The sequence below is a fragment of the Scophthalmus maximus genome, chromosome 22, assembly GCF_022379125.1.
Source record: "Scophthalmus maximus strain ysfricsl-2021 chromosome 22, ASM2237912v1, whole genome shotgun sequence".
In the NCBI taxonomy this organism is placed as follows: domain Eukaryota; kingdom Metazoa; phylum Chordata; class Actinopteri; order Pleuronectiformes; family Scophthalmidae; genus Scophthalmus; species Scophthalmus maximus.
In genome coordinates this window covers 7233380-7254448 of record NC_061536.1, presented here as the reverse complement: position 1 = coordinate 7254448, position 21069 = coordinate 7233380, and positions in this window count along the sequence as shown.

Below are 21069 nucleotides of genomic sequence, written 5' to 3'. Positions count from 1 at the left end.
ATGTGCCGCCAGCGCTGCGAAACGGACCCCTCGCTCACGGTGTCAGGAGAGAGAGAGACCCCTGATGAAAATGGATGATGCTGAGAGGGTGTGTGTTTGTGTAATTGGGTGGATATGTGTCTCTTTCCTGCATTCATTTTTGAATGTAGGTCTGTATGTGTGTGTACGCACCATATACACTTTTTTTTGCGATCTGTGTGTGTGTGTGTGTGTGTGTGTGTGTGTGTGCGCACGTGCATAAACACACACGGCTGCAAATGAAAGAAAGGGAAGGGAAAATGCAAATATTTGATCAATTGACAGCCACTTTAATCTGTGAGCCGGCAGCCCAGGCAGCAGAGGAACACTTCCTTTGTACAATGAGATTCTTATTTCCTTTGCACACAATTGTTTTCCCTCTGTCAGGCAGGGCCAGACGTCACATAGAATCCATTGCTCCACTTACAGCCCATGCTGTAGGTAATGCGAGCATAAATCAGAGAAAATATATAATTGACAATTTTCTTTAATGCGAAGCACTGAAATATTTTTTTCAGCAAAAGGGTGTGTGTGCGTCTGCGAAGGCCCACTTCATCACTTGCTCATGAATGCCATCGCTGTCGATAAAGGACACTGTCACTGAGAATAAGTCATCGTACATCATAGGATAAAGTTGATCAATCAGAATTGCTCTGAATCATTATTATAGTTTTTTGTCTGAAGCTCCAGTCTCCTGCACTGTTGAGTGCCATAATACATCAAATGTTTGTGAAGATTCTGTTTAATGCAGGAAAACAATAAGCAAAGGGTTTTTTTTTCTTTAAAACAAAGCAGACTTGTAAGTATTAGATAGGATTATTTTTCTCTTGCAAATTGGTGAAGAAGTAAAACTCACAGATATCCTGTGATCGTTTACATTTACTGTTATTTGTCATTTAAAATCATGTTATTCTGAAATTACAGTACAACAGCTTTGTTCACCAACCAAGGTAAAAAGGTAAAACCTGATCATAATTTTTCCTTTCAAACAACCGGTCCTTTTGTAACTTCATTTTGCACTTTTGAGTCAAAGAACTTTACAACAAAGAGATATAATGAGATACTGAAGACAAACACAGGCATAAGGATACAAAGTCATAACATTCACAAAATAAAAACCGATTGAAAAGGAAAAGAGTTCAAGTTTAAAATACGTCTTCAATCATCTTGTTGTATTCATTTTTCTTCAACAGAAAGACAAATCAAATCCCTTCTTTTGAATCTATAGTGTTTATTTGGCCACAGATTTTGCCGGCCGAAATATACATTTTAAATTGGGATTATATGGGTAAAAAGTATTCCAAGATGTATTAATAATCAGAGACAAATGATGACATCTCCCTTATCATTTTTTGTTCTCTGCCTTCACACAATCTGTCCATGTTTGTACTTATTTGTAGAACAACCCTCAGAATTTGACCACAAAAAAAGGAACTAAGACTATAACATTTTAACTGCATCTTGATTTTTCTAGCACAAAAAAAGAGAAAAAGAAGAAGACAAAAAAAAAAATGTCAGAAAAGGAGGAAAACGACACGAGTGTTTTACACCGGAGACGAAGCAAGGGTATAATATGGGAGCATAATGGTTCGTAATAACAGCCTGGAGTCTAGCTCCGTAATTTAGTCTTTGTTTGTTTACTTCCATTTTGTAGTTTACGTGTGTGTGTGTGTGTGTTGTGCATGGGCAGCTGAATCGGAAAGATAAATTGATTTAGAGGGAAAATATTGTTCGTGTGTCTGTATGTGTTTGTTTGTTTGCCGGCTTGTAAACAATCACGGGACGCTCCTAATTTTGTTGTCACACATGCTCACGGGAAAAAGAAGCCTGCATGTGTGCACAATGGGCACACACACACACACACACACACACACACACACACACACACACACACACACACACTGTCGACCACTCCTGCTATGGCACTAGCTGCGAGTGTGTGTATAATAAGTGTGAAAAATCTCATTAATGCAGTGCGGCTGCAGAGCTGCGGCTGCTGCTAAGTCCCTTGTATTGTCACTTTTCTCCCGGGCCCCTGAGCGCAAGCTAGCTAACTAGCATCATTGCCATGGAGACCCCGGCAGCAATGCCTCCCCACTCATCCTCAGCACTTTCACCCTTACACACACAAACACACACACACACACACACTTCGCTCTCTTCCCCCTTCCCTGCCTCACTCTCCCTTTTTGTCCCCTGACAAAGCTTGACAAACCGCATGTGACTTGGAGGGCTTAGCAGCGGGGAATTGTCAGGGTCCCCCCCCCCCCAACACACACACCCCAAACCCTCCAATGCACACACAGTGCAAACTCTAAATAAGCAGCCATATTGATTTTTAATGATGCCAGCCAGTGGAAGGCCCGTCACTGCTGTGAACACGGTGAGAGGGACGAGGGAAGGAAGTCAAATGAAATGGTGAAGGTGAGTCACTTCATGACTTTTGGGGGGGGGTTTTGTGCAGGTTTAACCATCCACAAATATCATTTATGATTGCTTTATTTTCCTTTTTGGACGTAGTATAAAGAGCGACAAAGGTCGTTGGATGTTTCGACGACCCAGAATGTTCACATAGGAGGCTGCTGTTTGTTTCCCACAAATTAAAATATATCAGGCACATGAAATTAAATGACTGATCATTAGTGTCTGCAGGACACCCCATAGTCACTTCCATCATCTGTAGCCAAACATTTACTCCTTTTATCTTTGCCCGTCTTATTGCCAAGAGTTTGAGGTGCCCATATCAAACGGCATATGGGCAAAATCCAACACGCAGTCTCCTTCCTTCATGTACTGTACAAACCAGCTCAGTGCTGAAGACATAGTGTGCTTCGCATGTGGAGGTGATTTCATAGATCAAAGTGTCGCTACAGCTAATTAATCTATATCACTGTTAATTAATCAACTTAACCTCAGGCTTTACAGACAACCCCTAATGAGTGTGTGTGTGTGTGTGTGTGTGTGTGTGTGTGTGTGTGTGTGTGTGTGTGTGTGTGTGTGTGTGTGTGTGTGTGTGTGTGTGTGTGTGTGTGTGTGTGTGTGTGTGTGTGTGTGTGTGTGTGTGTGCGTGAGAGAGAGAGGTAGTGTATACACATGGAGTATTGAAGGAAATCAGTCACCAACTTCACCTTTTAAACACAAACAGATGTAATTTGTAATTTAAAAGATTAAGTACAGGACAAGAATGTAGAGGGAGAAGAAAGAGTCGGCACACACACATGGGTACAGACGAACCTGCGAGTGCAGTGCAGAAAGAAAGAGGAAGAAAAAGCACTTTTCCTGAAAAAAGAGAAGGGGGAAATGATTAACCTCTGAGACGTTTACCTAATTAATTCTCTCCGCGCTTTAAACGAAGTGAACAACCTTGGAGCAGTAGTCGGTCTGTGGAACTCATGTAAAATGTATGTTAGCCTATAATATCGTGCGCAGAACAAGAGCCGCGGCTGCTTAATATAATGACACATGTAATCTTTATTCAACCTGCACCCTCGAGGCGCACAGCTTTGTTGCAAACGTGGAAACAACTAACCCCTTACCCTGAAGCTCGCGCTAAATAAACTGACAGTCTATTGACACAGGTGGGAGCCTATGAAGCCATGTTTGCATGTAATTATGAGTGTTTATGTCGGTTACAATCACTTTTAATGACGACTAACATGGAATACATCGGGGCAATGGCGGTGAATGAGAGCTCCTATGTTGCATATGCGTATGTGGACTGACTGGAGTAGAGTTTTAACATCAAGAACTCCTTGTATCCACTTTTTTGGGGCTTATTAACTCGAAGTGTTTTAGAAGCGAAGTGTGGACATGTAAAAAGTTAGGATTTTGCTACTTTTGCCTGTTTTATGTAATAAATTGTAATGAATTTTGGACACTATGAACTTTCTATACAATCACATTCACTTACACACACACACACACACACACACACACACACACACACGTACGCACGCACAGTATATCAGGATTGTAGAATCCAGGCGAGAACTTGCTAGCTGCAAATAATCTGCCTGTAAATTCCTGTGGTTTCACACTACGCTTTGAAAAAAAGGGATGAACATATGCATGACCACGGCAAGTGTGACTGTCATCTCACGGAGCAGTGTTCGTGAACAGCAGACATTCTGACCTGGTCCGTGACAAAATATTATAACAGAATTAGGGAAATTAAATGTATTTATAATATCTTTGGCAAGTGCTATAACTTCCTCTCTAAAGCTGTTTCCAGACATTTGCATTCTCACATACAGACCCTCGGAAAAAAGTTCAAGAAGATGTCCGGTGCATGTCTGAGAGCAACTTGAGCAACAGGAAAGCGACTTCAGTCTCTCACATACTGTATATTTAGCACAGAGTGCACACAGGGACACTGTGGTGAGGACTCAGCTGACTGCCGGCTGTGTGCGACCAGCACAGATGAAAGAGTCGACAGCTGTGGGCCAAAGGACCCGGAACAATAGTGAGTAAATAAGGCTTATAACCCATCATGCACGGACGCCATAAGCGCCTAGAACTCCAAGCAGATTGATTCAAGTTTCATTACTTGAATTACTCACTGAGTGAGTTGAACTGTGAGATTCGAGTGCATGCTGGACCTCGGGCATCATTTGACTAAATAATTAAGGCCCACTTACTGGCCTCTTGGCACACAATGGACGCTCTGGAAAAGCTGAACTTCGATCATTTTGATAATTTTGTGAAATTGCTCGTCGGTGTTTTTGAGCTATTCAGCTTCTTTGCATTCAAGTCGTGATGATGGGATATTATAATTGACACTTTGTCATCAATTGTTCACTTCGCCGGGTCAGCAGTTCAGACCCGCGTTGCTGTTTCTCAAGACACATCTGCTGAACTTGGGAGAGCAGCACTTGGCCCAGCCGCACGTCGGTGGTTTCTGAAAGCCGCTCTGAAGTGACTTTATCACATGACAAATTTCTCTGAATGATATTTAACTTGGCAGCAACTGTCGACTCCCGTCTGTTCCGCAGAAACGCTCACCAAAAGGATACATAAGACACACAGTCATGGCAAAACTAGTACTGAATGTGTTTGTGCACTGGAGGTGTGTATGTGTAGATTTGCGTGTGTGTGTGTGTGTGTGTGTGTGTGTGTGTGTGTGTGTGTGTGTGTGTGTGTGTGTGTGTGTGTGTGTGTGCGTGTGTGCGTGTGTGCGTGCGTGCGTGCGTGCGTGCGTGCGTGCGTGCGTGCGTGGGCTGTGTGGGCTGTGAGGTTGAGGTTGAGTAGTTCTGTTCACCAAAAGAAGATAACCAGTTGAACAGAGAGCACTGAGCCTTTTATGGAGGTCAATATTGTACCAATATTGTGTGTGCCATGTAAGCACCTATATCCCCGGGATAAACTACCTTTGGTGGCACTTAAATAAATCTGTCAATTTGTTATTTCTAAGTTTAGACCGAAAATCTGTTTTACATTTCCAGTAATGTGCTCGAATCAGCCCACACTGAGCTCGAGCATTAGGTGCCCCGGGGGAGGCCTTTTTTCTATTATTACTGTCTGAGAACATCTGACAATTTAAAAAAAATCATTCTCCATAAAAAAAAGAAGTCTATTATTTTCACCAAACAACCCAACTAAAGATTCGTCCAAAAATAAACTATTGCTTCCTCGTCTTTGTTTCCGTAGTGATTTGTTGTGTGATTGATCAGTCATTTCGTCAGCACAGTAACCCTCAACCATTACCATTATCTTTCCCTGAGGGGTTTTTTGGTCATTTTTGGCCATAACCACAATCTTCCACAAACTTAAGAGAGCAAGAATTTAGAAATCCTTGGCACTGTAGCAAAAGAACATAAACTGGGGTTTTGATATCGCTGTTCTTGTCTAGCGAGAGGGTGGAATTTTATTTGAATCCTGGAGAACTGACGGACGAGACAGCCTTGCACACTGATGTGGTGAATGCTGTGATTTCTCTGTGTAAATTCTTTTACACAATCTAAGAAACGCACGCAAAAAGCGGATGCTGGGTATTAAACCAACCCGGGCCGACTGTGCCACTCAGGACCTCCGTCGGCGGGTGCCGAGAAGCCGCTGCTGCAGGGGTTGGCATGGGGGTTGAAATGTCATGTACGAGGCCTTCCTCTGCCAGAGCGAATAACACAAAATGTGTTCAGTTTGACAAAAGAGGTGCGATGTGCTCTGCTGCCAAGCCCGCGTTGGGAGAATAATTCACAGAAGAAGAAAAAAAAAAAAATGGAAATGTTCACTGAGACAATCTACTGGATAATTTTGGTGCAAATTCCTTCTCCCTGTGCCTGTTAAATTATCTTCCGGCGTGAGGTGCATGCCGGTTCCTGTTCTGGTCAGGCAGTGGTATTCTAATTTAATTTAACGGTATTGCATATTTAGGAGCCACTGCACGCCTGCTCGAGGAGATTTCAAGCTGCCTTGCACCTTCGGATTAGCGGCGTTATATCTGCATTACAGAGACATTAGATATCCTTATGTGAAAGTGATAAAAGCCGTTTTAGAATATATATATATATGTATATATATGCACAGTGCCATCCTGAAATCAATCGGCTGATTTCCATTTTTGTATGGGTACACAGCCCGTCCAATTTCTATTCAGGTCAGGCTGTTGTGTTTTCCCACATGTTATGAATTCATTTGGAGTGGGAATATGCCTAGAAATCTCAAGTGTGTGTCGTTTTTTTCCCCCTCCTCCTCTCCCTTAACAGACACACACTCACATAGACACGCCATAATGGCATTTCATGGCAATTCTGCGCTGGCTAATAGTTGCGTTTGGCCCACTTCTCAGAGTATGAGCAGGCAGGTGGCAGGTTCTGCGTTATTTTTTTCTGCAAATCTAAACAACATTAAGTGCTGGAGACAGACAGCTTCCCCAGTTGAGCAGCCCGCAGGAGTCAGCGAAGCACAAAAGCTTTATTGTTTGTTAGGAAGGAAAGAGAGAAGAACGGGGGGCGGCAGGCAGAGGAGAGGGAGTGAGAGAAAACCAGGGCGAAATTTGGAGCCGGGAAGAGGCAGCTTTTGTGTGTGTGAATGTGTGGGTGTTCGTGTACGGTTGGTCCCCAAGTCTAATCCTCGCCACAATCTCAGGCCATAATGGAGGCGTTTGGTCTCCCGGAGCCGGGGGCAGTGTCCACTTCACCCACGGGTTGGTGGTGCCGAGCCGAGGTCAAAGATCATCATCTGGATAGTTTCAGGGACCGTCCCCTCTGGCTCTGATTGAGGTCATGCAGTGTGCCCCCAAAACCTGTGACCCCTAATCCCCTCCGCGGTCATCTGGCTGTTGGCATAGAGTTTCCGTACAGGCGGATAAAAAAAAGACTTTCGACAATGCACCTCACAATTGAAATCTGGGAGCTTTTAATATTCTTTTTCCATTGGATAAAGATGTACGATGGCATTTGTGTTTACTGCCTTCGCCAAAAGAAAAGATCTTGAGAAGAGAAATGGCAGGGGAATATTCTATTTCCTTTGAGAAAGGATGTATTACTCATTTAGGGAATGCACTTTGAATGACAAGTTTGGGCAGAAAATGTTATATTTAATTGATATATTTCAAGATGCACTCATTACCCAAACAAACCAACAGAGCATGACTGACCACCATTGGCCTGAATTCCTGTTTGCACCAGCCAATGACTGATTGAGCTTCGGTGTTGCTTCATCCAATATACTTTTATGTGCTCCCACTGCGTTAATAACATGAAGTTTATGGAGTGTGCTCTGTAATTAAATAATGCAGGATGACTTTGAGGGGAACACTGTGGATTTCTTTTTTTTTTTGTTCATGCCTTTCTGCACCACGGCCCTCTTGTGGCTCTAATGGGACACAGATGGCGGCCAGAGTTTGGCCGACAGGCGGTCGGCACCGCAGACTGAGGCCAGTGGGGAGTGTCCTGAAACTTGTTCTCCGCATTACTGTGCCCCCACATGCCATGCCTGGGGCCGCGGAGTGTGTCGGTGTGTATGTGTGTGTCTGGGAGAAACTTCTGCACCCGAATAAGAGACAATACCGTGGCACAGGAACCTCTAAATCAGAGAAATAAAAAAAAAGTGTCACAATATATGGATCAATGTTTTTTATAGGTACAAAATGTCATGTGGGGGCACACAAACAAATAAAGTGATATTTCATCGGAGACCTTATCAATTTGACTTTTTTTGGGGGTTTTTATTTGTTAGATCTGTAACAGATACACCCTTTTTTTATCACTAAATAATGAACTTTTTCCCCTCAAGAAATGTATAGCCCAGTCTTCACCAGACTCCTTACAATTTCATCCAACCTCTCTGGCCTGGAGCAAGGCTAGACCATTAAAATATATTGCCACGGAAGCATCTGTTGGGTGAAGGCATTAAATACAAACAACTTGACAGTAAAAGAGCCAGTTCATCCTGAATCCGGGCTACCTTGCTACTGGGACACAAAGTGGGCTTCAGCCGGTGAAACACACCTAATTGTTAACCTATGACTCCCGCTGGTTATTTCTGAGATTATCCAGACTGGGAACGCTCGGGTTGGATTTCGACGAATGCCTTGCAGGTAGCACATTATTCATGTGGTATCATGAGTCAACTGAAGAGAGATTTTTTTTTTTAAAGCAGGATTTTATAATTTGTCAAAATTTGACTATCACTTTTTTGACACGCAGGGTTTAACTGCAATAACAGAATTAGTCATTAGGATGCAGGGATGGGGGTACATTTGTCAGCAGCAGTGATTTGAGCTTTATTTGTATTATTTTTTGGTTTGCTACCAGCTGAGTAGCCGCAGAACAACCTGATTGTTTTTGAAGTAGCACAAGCCCTCAACAACACAACAGCGCATGTAGATGGGACTGTCTGCCGATGGGACTCCCAGTTCCTACATGATTTAATAACGCACGATTGTCATGGAGGCCTTAAGTTAATTTGCCACGATGAGTTGACTCTATGTCTTGTGAAGGGCTCACAATGACACAGTGCCTAGTTTGGGACACAGGGGGGGGGGGGGAAAGCCTTTTGATTAATCATACAAATCCTCCTCCGAATGCTCCAGAGGACTGACGAGATGTGGCGTTTCAAAAGGCCCCCGGGTCAAAGAGCATTTGAACTTTGACCCTTGCACCGTGGCTCCTCACAAAGGGCCGCAGACAAAAGGGGGGGGTGAGCAAAAGTTGCACCTCCTGGGCAGCGCAGCGTGAGCGTCGTGGAACACAACAACAACAAAAAATCTGACATTTGGTGAGGAAATAGGAGCCAAGAACGTCAGGTTCCGCAGTGTTGTCAAGTCAGATGGACGAAAAAAGTATGATTTTAACATTCACAGTTTGACGAGATGGTATTGCTAATCGGTGTGGCAATGAAAACACATTCCCATCGGAAAATAGCGTGCGTGTTAATTGTGTCGGTCACATCTCTTGAGTAAAGGAAGAAGAGAAGATGAGAGCGTGCAGGACAACTGGAGACGTCCCCCGTTTGATTAGCCACTAGCCTCTGGTGATGGGAGTCACAGTCAGAGCGCCACTCCCTTTGATTACAGCGCCAGAGAAACGCTGGAAGAAAACATCTCCCCAGCCAATACACATCACTTCAGGGGGCTGATTTGGCTTGTTGCTTTTTTCACTCCATCGCATATTTTAATCAGATGTGCCGTCACAGGGGAGGAGGGGGAAAAAAACCCCAATGATTCATAATTATACATAAACATAATAAGCATAGTCAGACGTTTTTGAAGGGAAGGGGGTCGAGAGATGCTGGATTCCAAACTCCATCCTAGTGAGCCAATAAAAGTGTCAGACGACGATCTGGAGAGATGAAATTGACAGACAGTTTTTCACTCACTGGGGGTGATTTTCATGGAGGGGAAGGCAAACAGCATAAATCAAAAGTCAGGGGTGTGAAAAAGAGGGGCCGACCTGAACAACTGAGGAGATGAGCTTTCGGGACCTGCCCCTCCTCGGAACTACACGGCAAGCAACATTTTTACGACGCCAAGGACTTTGTGTTGACTTAATAAAGCTTCCTGTCAAGTACACAGGGTACTTGTGCCAGCACTCTGCTATACGGGCCCCGGCAACAAAAAAGCAGCGGATTATTTCCCGTGCTGTGGTGAGGGGCTGTTTTCACAAACACTTCACTTTCTTTCAAGGCTCCGCTTCACAACGACGGAGACAAAATGCATCCACCCTGCTGACATAACTCCCAGGCAGCTCCAGGGTCACTGCTCTGTGCGCTTATCTTCCTGAACGAGGGCTGAAACGGAAATAAAAAAAAAACAAAAACAGGACATCTTCAGGACATCAACTTAGCATCAGTGAAGCTCATTAATGTAGGAGCCTAAATGAAAAACATGTTGCAGTCTCGTTTGATTCTGATAGACGAATGATGCACCGACACTGACGGCGCCTGAAGTAAATCTTTGGCGTGTGATCCAGTCCGAGATGGATTTTTTCTTTGGCATGCTTTGCTTCAGGAGAAGTGCAGCGCTGAGCACAACAGCTGGCAGTTCATGCCCCCTGCTATTTTCTCTCCAACACACCCCTAATTTCTTTTTTCGGCTCCCCCTCCCCTGCTTTCATGCTTGACTTACAGCAGCTTTTGTCCAGTGGCAGAGGGGCTCGTCGGTGAGGGGCGGGGGGGGTTTGGGTTGAGAGGATGGAGGCGGTGCTGGGGCCCAGTAGCTGGGCTGCGGTTTGGTGGTGGAGGCTTGGTTGTCCTGCCCACACCACCTTCAGATGTGCAATCAACACTTGAGGAACAGGCCCTTTCAATCTTGAGGCCTGCCAAATTGCAATATCTGTCAGTTAAAATCACGTGGTGTTTGCCTCTTCCCCTCGTGCTTTACCCACTCCGGTCTTCCAACTCATCCCTTTTTCTTGTTTATGAAACCTCCTGATTCACTGCCATTAATTACGGCAAAAACAATTCAGAGAGAGGCTCAATCGTTGCTCCACGCCTGTTCCATCCACCATCTGTAGTCCCTTCAGATTCCCTAGTGTGCATGCTTTATGTGTGTGTGTGTGTGTGTGTGTGTGTGTGTGTGTGTGTGTGTGTGTGTGTGTGTGACACATGATAGCCTAAGGGCTACACGGCTGACCATCAACTCACCAGACCTCCTGAGGCATCGTCTTCCGGGGTTAAACCTGCCAAACCCGCGGATGAAATTGGGACTTCAGCTGTCTGGAATGGTGACTGAAATGAAAAAAAAAAAGCCTTCAGTGGTGAGATGATCTTACACTTAGCAGCTAATAGAGGTATTACAACTTTCTTTTATGCCATCCCACCCTACTGCCCTTCCTTTTAAAGTGAATTAAATTCCCAAATTGAGAGCTTACACTTTTATAGTCAGTCTTAAATCCCCTATATCCTGTTTCAACAGGAAATATCAATTCATTAAAGAGGGGAAATTACCTTACATGTTTGCATTTACAGCTATAGCAAAATGTTTTATACGTTCACCACTTTAGTTTAGCTTGTTTGCACATTAACATTAACTAAGTATCCGTAATTAGAAAAAATTCTCTGTTGCTGAAGGGAATGCCTGTAGTTTTTTCAGGTATCTGGTCATTAACTGAAGTAGAAGATATTTTGACCTGATGTTGGAGGGAAAGTCAGGAGCTAACAATGTAATACCAATCCATTTTGTTGAAATATTTCAAAGAAAAATTGAAAATCTCGAGCTGCAAGTGGCGGGAGAGGTCAAGGGATCCGCCAAAACCATTGTTATTTGTAGCAAATTGAATTGCGCAGTTGCAAAAGTTGTTGTTGTTCTCAATCTCCAAGTAGTAATCCCCCTCCATACGAAGTATCACGTGCCCTTTTTTCCCCGTCTGGAACGAATAGGTCTGTCCCGCTGACCAACACTGCCCTTCCTGAATAAGAAAAAAAAATGCATTGAAAGATGAGATGGCTACTAGAGGGACAGGAGCCAGACAGAGGAAATGGTTAGGGCGTCTGTTCGACCTGCTCGTATTAAGGAGCGCTGGAGTCAAACGAGACTGTAAAAATGCCATTCTTAAAAGGCAGCAGCAGGACGTGTGGCTGTTAAAGAGGAAGAGCCAGGTACACACATGCAGAGCAGCACGCACACAGATGTACTGACACACACTGAAAACGCAGACTGCATGCAAATGGGCCAACCCCCCCCCCCCCACACACACACACACACACACAGCAGGCCGGCCACGTGCTCCATCCCCACAGCATTGTGGCTAATTCTGCCATTGACAGCCAGTGCGGCGTGCTAAGCCATTACGAGATGGTGGAAATTGATTAGTGTGCAGAAGACTCCCCCCACGGTAATGAAGTTAGAGCTCCATCAGCTAATTATAAAGCATGTGACATATGTGTGGTCATGTGCATGTGTGTGTGTGCGTGTGTGTGTGTGTGTGTGCGTGTGTGCGTGTGTGTGTGTGTGTGTGCGTGTGTGTGTGCGTGTGTGTGCGTGCACGTATACAGACAGATGTGTGGATATTGGCAAACATTACATGTGCAGTCATGTCGGTGTACATGTGTGTTTGGACATGGACACACAGGCATGTAAACATTAAAAAAAACTAAAAATCCAAGGTGATGTGATAGTGGCGGAAAAAACCCTAAATCCTTCAGGAGCAGTGCAGGAGGTTCAGAGTCACGTCTGCTTTCACACTCCCCCTCGCTGCCTTCACTATATACTGTATATCTGTCCACGGATCTTTTTTTCTCTCTCGCTACCATGTCTACCTCCCTCTTTTTTTCCTTTGCATGTCTCCCGTCTCTCTTCCACAGCGCAGACCGGGCTGTCCATCTCCAGTATTTTAAGCCAGTCAGCCAGGCGTTCCACACTTTCTTAATGAGCTCATGGGGGACGTGACGTGACTATGGCGACAAGCGCCCACTGCTGCCCAAAAATCAGCATCCAGCTGCTTGCGTCTAATTGTCAAGTAAGTGGCAAATCATTGTAATGTGGCAGACAGTGGGGAGTCCAGAATTTTACCGGTTGGGGAATACACAAACACACACACACACACACACACACACACACACACACACACACATACACGCACACGCACACACACACATGAAGATCAAGAAGAAAAAAAAAGCCCTCGACTCCTTGATTATTTTAAATTTATTCTCAAGTTTTTCCACATCAAACAAAACAGAGTTTTGTTTTGCTTCAATTGATAGAAACGAATTTATTTTTCTTAACACACGCTACACCTACAGCACATCTGGATACAGAGCACCTTACCTACTGACATCCCAGTGGAAGAGACTGTCCTCACACCTCGACAAAGCTTCTGGATAACTGGGAAATTTTTTTGTAAATTCCACAGTAACAATCATAATGTATATAGTTTATTAAAGAAATATATATTAATTTTTAACCTGAGAGTACTCACATTGGACTACTGTAATAGTCAAGCCGCCTAGTTTCATTGAGGCTCTGTTTTTTCCTGCAGGATGCTGGCTATGACTGGACTGGTCACCATAGCAACACTGTCATAATTTATCATAACCAAGTGGCTAATATGCCTATAAGCACTCTGTGATCTTTGACCCCACTCTTACTGGCTGAAACACTTAATATTCCCTTTCCATTGTCTGCTAATTCTCCCCCCCCCCTCCCTCTGTCTCACTCACCAGCTCTTGTTAAATGCATGTAATTGCCTAATTCAACATGCATTAGAAATGTAGTGTTTAAGTAATCATCTCAGATAAGATTGGGATAACATTTCAATTACCTTGTCGTACGTTATCTTTGCCGCAGTGTACATAACAATTAAATAATCAGCACAGCTTGACGGCAACAGCTGTTCAGTATACATAGCATGTACTCGCATATTCATAAATCTCCCGTTATAGGATGCAGTTTGTCATCTTTTTCTTTTAATCGGGTAAAAAATGAGTAACAGTAGAGAAGTAAGTTAGAAACTGTCGATCAGCTTGACCGAGAGAAAGAGCACCAGATGCTCTAGAATTAGATTAAACTGCCATTTGTACAGATTTTTTCTTTGATGCTTACATATTTGTGCAAAGCTACTGACAAATCAATGACGGTGAAAACTAATAGAAAATAAAAAGGTAAGACGTGAACCTCCCTGGAGGTTGATTTGGAACAAATACGAGAATTTTAAACCTAGGAAATGAATATGGTCGCAACTCCTCGAAGGGAGAACTCCCTGCTGTTGAAGACGATCTTTCCAAAAATGTAGTTCCCCTTGAACTGGATGACTAAACGCTGCTCAGACGACTTACAGACACCGAGGCAGATGTTTTCTGTTACACTGGGTTAACCGTAAAAATAAGCCTGGGTTGCCACTTCCACTCCCTATACATTTTCTTACTTAAAACCATGAGAGGAATGTTGGCTAATAACTTCCTCACCGAGTCTTGTGGCCGTCGGGGTGAATGTGTTATGTGCATGTTGTCGCTGCTGTTGTGACCCAGTTAAAGAACAGAGATTCCAGTGCCAATCAAATCTTTCCTCTGTTCTCCATCTCCAGCCAGAGCTGAACCACCTGGAGATGTTGATATCTACTGTTCACGGAAACTGGATTTTGATAAGGCAGCAATTAACACACACACACACACACACACACACACGCACACACACACGCGCGCTGAGCTTTTACATGTTTCCCTCATATGTGACTCAGATAGAAAGTTCAGAAGCGCGAGCAGGAAGATAAAGGGAGTGATATGATGGGAAACTCTTTGCGTGTGCCGGTGTGATAAAAACCATGCACATATTCTAAAATAATATGTTTTGTCTGCCATGTGGGTTGGGACAGTTACAGCAGGATATCCACTTCTACTGCAAAAGTTTTTTTTTAGTCGTTTTGTTTGTTTTCCGCTGCCTGAGAGAGATAGCAATCTGAAAACGTCCAAGTCGCAGGGCTGCTGTGAGATATGTGATGTTTATCGATGCTCAAATGTTCAGCTGCGTTGTCTGTGATCAAGGCGGCAAATCTGGTATCGGCGCTGTTCGTCATTGGTCTGCTCTAAAAAAAAAAATTTTGAAAAAGAAAAAAACAAAACTGTCATGAAAACTGGAAATAGATACATGGTGGAAGACTGAGACAACAGATGAGGGGAAACACTGGTTTTACTGTTAGGCTCAATAAGAATTGGTAGAAAGCCAGTAGGGAAGTTCTATTTCTCTCCCGTTCTATTCATGGACACAGATACACACACTCCCTCGTGTTCACTAGTCCAGTTTGTATTAAAATGAGCATCAAGTTGTCATGTTTATCGGAAGAAAATATGGAATTTCACAAGACAGAATTGTACATGACATCAGGAACATGTCACTGTTGCAGTGTTATGTATCTATAGTAGATCACAATAATTTACTGACTAATTTGAGAACATATATTGGCAGGTAGAGAAAGGTGTCACTGCATTTTCATCGTTTGTAAGTAAATGTGGCGTTTTGGCTTCTTGTGAGTGTCAGACGCAGAAAGAAAAACACACACACACACACACACACACACACACACACACACACACACACACACACACACAGCAGTTAGTGGGTCCGACCGCAAACTTATATTTAGATCAGGGAAACCACGATGTCTTGTTTCTCAACCGTCTTCTTCTTCTTCTTCTTCTCAGCCACCGTGGAAAGACATGTGCCTCTCGGTTCATCGCGGCGCTCCGTCTGCCTCAGTCCCTTCCTCTCCGTTGATCTTTTTTTCCTCCTCTTTTGTTCCCTCACCTTTACGGACGCTCTTACTTGACTCTGTGTCCTCACATCTTAGTTTTTCACTTGCTCTGTGTTCACCGTTTCTCTCCTCTGCTTTCTCCCCCCTCCTCTCATTTCCTTCACAAGCTGTCTTCTTTCCCCTCAGGTCCCCATTCTCCCTCCACCTCGCCGGGCTTTGTCATCCGATGTTCTTCTTCTCCGGCTGCAGCTGCGTCTGAAATGAGCTGAGCACATCTGCCTCCGGAGAAACCTTCAAAAAAAAAAAAAACAGAAGAAGAAAAAAAGAAAAAGACAAGGTACAATACTCGAGGGCCAAGGCCCCCGAAGGTTCATCCCAGACTAGACAGAGAGAATGAAGGGCCTTTGCCCGAAACCTATTGTTCTCCGCTCTGTTTGGGGGGGGGGGGGGGGGGGTGCGGAGAAGAGGGCAGCCTCGCCACCTTAGGCAGAGGCTGAAAGACAGAAAGGCTTTCAGGGAGCACATTACCTTAAAAGGAGGCAAATCAGACGGGTTTGACCTGTGTGAAGGTGTGCGCACCGCCTCAGAGGAGCTCTTCGCTCTTTCGACTTGCGTCCACCCTCACAGGTACGCCTGAACGCAATCAGCAATAGACATGCAACTGTTCAACGTGATGACTTTCCAAAGGGGGGAGAGATGAAGCGAGAGAGAGAGAGAGAGAGAGAGAGAGGGAGAGAGAGGGAGAGACGGGGATGGGGGAGGGAAGGAGGAATGCACATGCAGTGATCCCATGATTTGCTCGCAGACAAGCCCTCTATAGCTCTTTTCAATGCAGGCACAATGAGCACTCTATCGAGGAGCTAACCAGCCATGTCAGGCCATTGCCTGTTTGATTAAAGGGCAAGAAAGAGAGGCTTTATCTGTTAATTATTGGGGGAGAACAAAAAGTTGTTCTGTTTTCGATCGGTACGGCCGCGCAGATTCTCCTGGTCACTCACGAGGAGGGAAACTGTCAATGTTTGACCCGATGTTTCGGTGGAGGGATATCGTGGCTTATCCAGGCGGAGGTCAGTGAGCCCAAGGAAAGTCAATATCAGATACGCAGATGTATGCCGGCATTCAGGCTTAAGGAAACTTGCTCGCGGAGACAAACACACACACACAGACTCCTCCGAGCACACAGTCCGATTCTTTCTCGCCCCCCCCCCCCCCCCCCCTTAGTTTTTCCTTCTCGAATACTTAAACCGATGCATAATGTTTACGCTCGGCAAATTCCACTTTATTCATGTATATATTCACTGTTTCCAGTATCCAAATTTCAACTGTATTTTTTTTTTACTTCAAAGAATATGATAATGTCTTGTCAGTCAAACTGCTTTTTTTTTTTCACACCCTGTGTTTTGTTTGATTTAGTTTGAACTGAATATGGTTCTTGATCTTGAAGTGACTGTAATCACACTAACTAATGAAGTCAACCACGCAGTATATTATTATGATATCATCTGTACTTTGCTTTTGCAGTTATAAGCTGCACTCCCCACTGTTGATCGCCCTCTGGACGTCGTGCTATGTTGTTGCGATGTTCCTGGGGCCTGGCATGCAGTCCCACTGTCGGCCCCCGCGTTCGCTTGCTGAACACTTATTATTGATAGATGCAGCTGAGCTTTTCCTGCAATGACAAGTCCACCAGCCACCTTTGAGAGAGGCCAATTGCTCAAAGACACTGATACGGCTTTTTATCTGTTATTACGAGCTGACATTCCGCCTCCCGTGATGAGCTGTGAGTGTGTCAGTGCTTCACCACGGACCTGAATCATTGTATTTAAGCACTTGTTAATTGCAAGCTCCCTCATCCTAATGGGAGCCTTTATTAGTGCCTTATTGGAGACAGGGGCAGCGGAAAGGTCAAACTCTGGTCACGTAGGTGGTTGACACCAGCGGTAAGTCAAATATATAAATATATATATGTATTTATATCTATATTGTCGCTGCAGATGTGTCACTGGAGTGATCACGATCTAGGTCACGAATGCCCTGAATCGAAAAAGTTAATTCATTAAAGCCTCTAAAGTACAAAAATAAAGTATCCATGGAGCAGAAAACAGGCATTTTTCAAGAACAAACCTGAAGATCTCTGAACTCCAAAAGTGCGTCGCGACCTTTCCGCATGCAATATTAAAGCCCCTCTTAACATAGCGAGGGCCCCTCGCTACATACAGCCAAACTCCTCTTCCTTTGTCATATAGACTCTATATGCGCTGCACATAATTAAACCTCCTGACCATTTCAAATATCAAAACAAGGAAAAGACTTGTGTTCTCCCGGTGTCTATCTCCAGGTGATGGAAATGGCAGACGGTGGAAAAGGCCGAATTGCTAAAAACAACTCAAACTCAAGAAAAAGAATCCCACTGATGGTGGAACAAAAGCAGGCGAAGAAGGAGAATGATAGAAAAAAAAGGTGACACCAAACTTGTTACTCGGACAGGCGTTCACTTCCATGCAGAGAGCTCTGGGACTTGAGGGGCTTTAAAAGATGACATGCAGTTTGCCTTTTTTCTCCTGGATCAGTAAGTAACACAACCAGCCTTACTTAATAATACTACCTGCTGTTTAACTCAAGGTTATTTGTTCAAAATTGGGACTTTCATGGCCGTTTTCTGCTTTGGACAGTAGCCAGGCTGCCGGCACGATGGCCATGATGCTGAACAGAAAAACGAAATAGAAGTTGCAGCGCCTTTCCAGCGTCTTGCTACTGCTGAGAGTTGTCTGTTGTCTCTTTAAGAAATCGTCGGTACCAACCGAGACATGTCAGCCATTTGCTACAAGAGGGCAAGTGCCACTCAAAGGGTACCAATCACTTGAACAAAAAAATTGACCGTTCCCACTTTGAGAAACTCAGCGTGAGCTCAGAGTGTTTCTGTGGCAGTTTGATCAGCATCTTTGATGGTCATCACTGGGGCAAAAAAAACACAAACAAATAGGATAACATGCAGACAGATAGATTCGTTCTTGGTTTTGATTATGTCTTTCATGGGAAAACCCACCAATTCTCATGGCAGTCACATTGCTGCTGTGTGTGGGTGCGCGCGTGTGTGTGTGTGTGTGTGTGCGCGTGTGCGCGCGCGCGCGTGTGTGTGTGTGTGTGTGCGCGTGTGCGTGTGTGTGTGTATTAGTGTGTGTGTGAGAGAGAGAGAGAGAGAGGTGGTGTGTGTATTTGTGCGCTGGTGATCACATTGTTTATGGTCGTTTATAGCTCAGCAGTGCAGTTGGCCTTCGAGACCATAATTCAAGCAATTTGAGTTTGTGTGTGACTGTAGTTAGACCATGCATTGCATTTCAATTAACCTCATTTTCATTGAGGGGCGTGTTGAGGGAGATCATCAGTTCATGTCATAACAACCGCAAATGTAAAAACACTCCTCTGACGTGTTAAAAGTAATGATACGACATGTGAACATGGAAGAGCTTGATTTGCAAATTATAGGGGGCAGATCGGAGGCTCGATTGGAAACAGGTAATTTTCCTCAGAAGAGCGTCATTAAAATAGGGCCCTGATTCGAATGCAAGACACATTAAGAGATTTGAGCAGAATTGTTTTCCATCCACAATACCGAAAAATAACATGTCAGCCAAAGGAGATGTCTCCGCAGCTGTGTAACTGTCTTTGTGAATTAGAATTTGTTTTGTGACATATCGTTTTATTGCTGTTTCAAACAGTGAAGTGCCTTGCTCCCTCCTCAAAGAAATCACAAGGGATTTCAGTTTATTTCCCTTTTGCTTGAATAGCATTTTTAAAATCTAAATATATTTGAATACATGTGTAAGACGTTATTTTTCAGTTATTTGTCAATTTACAACAGATTTCCCCCCAGACATCCACTCTTAATGTTGTCCTAAAAAAAACAGAGACTAATCCAATCATGATTGCACAAATAATGTATTATATAATACAACAATCCCATCACACAGCCCAAAGGCTAAAACATAAAGTGAACCTCAACTGCTCGGCTAATATGCCTCGGCGTATTCATGGACTAGTACCATTGAAAAAGCGCTCACTTTTGTTCATGATATGGCTGAGTGATTTCAGGAGGCCATGTGGTTCTACAGCCGCTGGTTTTGTGGGTGTATCTTTTGAATGAAGCCATAGGGTGCTATATTTTACAAGCTGTGCCACTGGAGAAAGTTTTTGTAAGGAACAGGGCAGGTCATTTGCATTTGAAACGGCTTCGCCCTGCCCCCTTTTTTTCTGCCTCTCACCCTGCCTCCATGGCCCTGGGCTAATGCTCTCTTCTCCTTCCAGAGTAGGCCTCCTGTGCACCTGTGGATCTCGCACACACACACACACACACACACACACACACAGACACACACACACACACACACACAGACACACACACACACACACACACACACGCTCGCTCGCTCTCTCTTTCTCCCTCTCCCTCTCTCTCTCTCCGGGGTCCAGCTGTGGGCTGGAGTGGACCGCTCGGTTTAGCTAAGATAGTAGTCGGGGCCTAATGATGCACGACTGGCCATCTGTGAGCCTCTGCCTCCGTGTGATAGGGGCGCCACGGAGGAGAGCGACTTGTCTTCCGCTTCATTCAAGGGAGCCCTGCTAATAAGGACCGCGGGATGAATGTTGAACATACGCGTCTTTGATGAATCCAAACTCGGACTTAAAAAAAGGAACATATGATCTTTTACACTGCTTCCTTGTGGCTAAACTTGAACCGAATAAAATCTGCTTCCTGTTTAGCAGCCTCTCATGTTTGGCAGTCTATACACATTAGTCAGTATTATCCCCCCCCCCCCGCCAATTGTGACAGCGCTTACTTTGGCAGAATGGCCCAAAGCCAGATTTCTAAAGGCCATTAAAACACAAGCTCTCGTGTCCGCACGGTCAAAGTGAACGCGTTCACTTGAATGGAAACGGTCTCCGTGTCACGCGTCAGTACTTTTCCTCACTGACAGTGATGTAAATCAGGGGGCCAGCTCGCCGTGCCAGTTGTCTGGGTGCCAGGCAGACTGGCACTCGGGGCACTTAACCATTTAGGGCGCTGGTATGGCACCTGTACGGGGCCTCTCATCCATACATCCTGGGCGTTTGCTGCCACTTGATGAAGCCAAAACACAGAAGACGGCTTTCTCAAGATGGTGTTTCTGCTCCAATCCATTTAAGGAGAGATTATTTTTTTTCCAAGGCTTTCATCCACAAAAAGAGACACCTTTTCCTACTGAATTCCTGAAGCTTTTGTTTTATGCTAATATTCCTTCCACAGTCTACCTCCAATTAAATTGGGCTTTATATAAAGTAAATGCTGTTGGTTTTTCTTCCATCGATTATTCTTCAATTCAAATTGTTTTTTTCAGAATAGACCTATTAGGCTTCAATTTAAAGAATAAAAAATGATTATCTCCCT